We start from the raw sequence: 3,722 nt of genomic DNA, 5'->3' as shown, positions 1-3,722 counted from the left end.
TACACAAGCTAGCAAAGAGGCAATATGGATGCAGATGTTACTGGAGGAGCTTGGACACAAACAAGAGAAGGTTGCTCTATTTTGTGACAGTCAGAGGGCTTTGCATCTTGCAAAGAATCTGGTATTTCATTCAAGGACAAAACGCATACGAGTTCAGTATCACTTGAGAGTAGTGTACTCCCATATTATCATAATGAAATTTTTCTACCCCGTAGTTTTTTTCCTCCATATGTTAGAGGGATTTCCACGTAAAATTCTCTTGTCCAATTTATTTTCATTATTTATTATCATATCAAAATTTAGGTGTGTGATTCCTCACCCAACAATATTATTAAGAGAGGATTGATCTTTACATCATTTGCCTAAAAATGGCTTCTGCATCACAAAAGACCAAAAGTAGTCTTGTCCATGTCTTTCTTGTCTCCTTTCCGGGTCAAGGCATTGTTAACCCTCTTCTTAGACTTGGGAAGCAACTTGCTAGCAAGGGCATGCTGGTTACCTTCTTTGCACCTGAATGAGTTGGCAAAGAGATGAGAGCTGTCAATGAGAACTTGATCAATCAACTCCTTATGGCGATGGTATGATCAGGTTTGAATTCTTCGAGGATGGATCCACAGATTATTCTGATCAGTCCAAAATTAGTGATCTTGACTTGGAGATAGAAATTCTTGAGTAAGCTGGACGAAGGAACTTGCCTAAAATCCTGAAGAAACAGGATGATGAAGGTCGCCTTATTTCGTGTGTAGTCAATAATCCATTTATTCCATGGGTATGCGAAATTGCTGAGAGTATTGGAATTTCTAATGCGTTGCTTTAGGTTCAATCTTGTGCCAGCTTATTGCTTTTTTACCATTATCATTTCAACCTTGTTCCCTTTCCAATTGAATCTGAACCTAAAAAGGATGTTGTCCTACCTAATATACCTGTTTTGAAATACGATGAACTGCCTACTATCCTACTCCCCTCGAGTCCTTTCTAATTAATGAAATAGATTGTTTTGTCTCAATTCCACAATTTTTCCAAGCCTTTTTGCATTCTGGTGGACTCATTCAAAGAACTTGAAGATGAGGTGGTAGTGCATATATCAAATTTTTGCCCTATTAGAACTATTGGTCCCCTGTTATTCAATGATCCTAAAATTGCTAACCCCACAGATGTACATGTCTGCTGTGATTGCATGAAAATCGAGGAGGATTGCATCGAGTGGATCGATTAGAAACTACCATCTTTGGTTGTTTACATTTCATGTGGTAGTATTGCAGTTCCTGTGCAAGAACAAGTAGATGAAATCGCGTTTGGGCTATTAAATTCAGGGATATCTTTCTTGTGGGTCATGAAGCCACCCCATGAAGGCTATATGTTTCAGTCTATTGTGTTACCTGATGGATTTCTTGAGAAAGCTGGTAGCAGGGGAAAATAGTGAAATGGTGTCCACAAGAACAAGTCTTGTCTCACCCTTCTGTCGCCTTTTTTCTCACGCATTGTGGCTGGAATTCATCGATGGAAGCCATTGCTAGTTGAATCCCCATCGTGACTTTCCCCCAATAGGGTGATCAAGTCACAAACGCAAAGTATTTGGTTGATGTGTTCAAAATAGGGATTAGATTAAGCAGATGTGTACTTGGGAGTAAGATAATTACAAGGGAAGAAGTCGAGAATTGCTTGCGCCAAGCTACTAGCAAAGATTCAAGGGTAGAGGAGATGAAAGAAAGTGCAATCAAGTGGAAGAAGAAAGCTGAGGAGGCAGTGGCAGAGAGCGGCTCGTCTGACAAAAATATGCAAGCATTTGTGGATGAGCTAAAACAAATTCATGCCAAGAAACAAAAAGATTACGAAAGAACTTAGGATGAAGTCACAGCAATCTTCTAGAAAATAAGCTTGTTTTGTATGAACTAAGCACGTCTCAAAAAAAAGATGATTTCGGTTAAAATGGATTGGTCATACCTATCCAATAATGAAATATGGATTATGAATGATTCGTCATTTCCTCAGTTTTTCCCCTTACTGTATTTCAAATGAGACCAAAAAGACCAAATGAGCAAAGAAGGCAAAATATTTAGATTTCTTATGTGTTGCAAACAAGATCATATCTTACATATTGAGTGAGCAGTACTCTTGGTTGTCTAAATATTTTGAAAATCTTTGTTAATAATATCTATTCAAGCTTGCTTTTGATACTTACAATGACTTTGGATTTCTCAGAAGAACTAAACTCGTATGAGTTATGTTAAGAGAAGAGGTTGGTGCTGTGATGGTGAATTGGCCGGTGGATTGTGCATTTTGATTTTTTGCCTAGTTTTGCTTTTGACATCTGTGTTGGATTTACATTGCCTTTGTGAAAAGAAACAAGAGAGTTGAAGGGAACTTTAAAACCAATTCTAAAGTTCAAGATGATGACTTAAAAGATTGTCCTTGCCCATTACAAGCCTAAAATTAACTCACTATATAGATGTAGAAATAAATGGAGGAGGATAAAGGAGAAAGGAGAAAGGAAGGCAAGGCGTATAAATACATAGCAACGAGCAGCTTAAGCATAATATGTCCCTCATCAGCTGACACAAATGAAAACAACGAGTTCAAGGGGAATAAGTATATAGCAATGATCTTCGAGGAAACATACTTATTTGGACAGGGTCAATGAGTGATCAGAAAGGCCCGTGGCCTAGGCTGATGTCCTTCATTGCACTTTGAAGGGTTGTCTGCCTAAGGTGGGCTCAAGTGGTTCAGTCTATGTCATAATTTATGTTACGCATCCCCTGCCCAATTCTTAAACAAAACTTTATTTTCTTCTATGTGACATTCGTCGCACAACTTGTGTTCATTTTGTTAACCAAATCTTCTTGAGCAGTCAGCTTTGTTAATCTCAATATTGAATTCCAGCTTCTGTAAGTTGACATATTTATTAAGTTAAGATGCCACACTAGATTTGAGCAGTCCAAACATAGCAATACTTGTTTTAGAAGATACTTTTATTTTACTTGGTCCATTTGATACTTTCCCTTTGAAAAAATATTTATTAGAGATTATTTTACTAAATTAACTTTATTAATTATGTTTTCGTAATTTAAATTTGACTAATATAACTTTATATAATTATTTAATTATTTAATTTAATGACAAGAATAGTATTAAAAAATGTAAATTTTACCTAAATTCCATAGTTATTCTTCCCAATTATACTTTATTCCTACTCTTTTAAAAATTACCCGAAATCTCTTCTTTTTGGTGAAATCTAAATATATCACGTACGTCTTGATACATCACTTTAAGTGATGTATCCGACGTCCTAAAGTGATGTATCCGATCGATACATCATGAAAGAGTAGGAATTTTTATAATTTTTTCAAATGGTAGGAAATTTTAGAGAATATGATAAAATAAGTTGTGTATTTAGATATTTTTTTTCTAAAAAAATACTAGTAAAATTTATCTTGATTTGTTAAAATGAACAAGTAAAAACAATCAATTAATTTTTAATATAAGAACCAAATAAAATAAGACTAAGGGAGTAGTATAACAATATGAGTATCTATTTCTTTCCAATCCCAAGTAATTGAAACAAATTAAAGCTTATATACTACTCTCTCCTTCTCAAACTATCTGTCATAATTTTTAAAAATAGTTATCTCAAGTTATTTGTCATTTTCAAATTTTAAAGATAAAAATTAATTATTTTTTTCTTATTTTATCCTTAATACTTAGTAATTACTCTTTTGAAATTC

General features: G+C 34.7%; 2 pseudogenes; both read left to right on the top strand.

The window, feature by feature from the left end:
- Positions 1 to 368: 368 nt before the first annotated feature.
- LOC129899992 (gallate 1-beta-glucosyltransferase 84A24-like) lies at positions 369 to 1,845 on the top strand (annotated as a pseudogene).
- A 771-nt stretch (positions 1,846 to 2,616) lies between these two features.
- LOC129901881 (U1 spliceosomal RNA) lies at positions 2,617 to 2,751 on the top strand (annotated as a pseudogene).
- Positions 2,752 to 3,722: the final 971 nt, after the last annotated feature.

This window comes from Solanum dulcamara, chromosome 8 (genome assembly GCF_947179165.1).
Source record: "Solanum dulcamara chromosome 8, daSolDulc1.2, whole genome shotgun sequence".
NCBI classification, from domain to species: Eukaryota; Viridiplantae; Streptophyta; class Magnoliopsida; order Solanales; family Solanaceae; genus Solanum; species Solanum dulcamara.
Note: the sequence above shows the minus strand (reverse complement) of the source record. Positions and strands in the feature narration are given on the sequence as shown.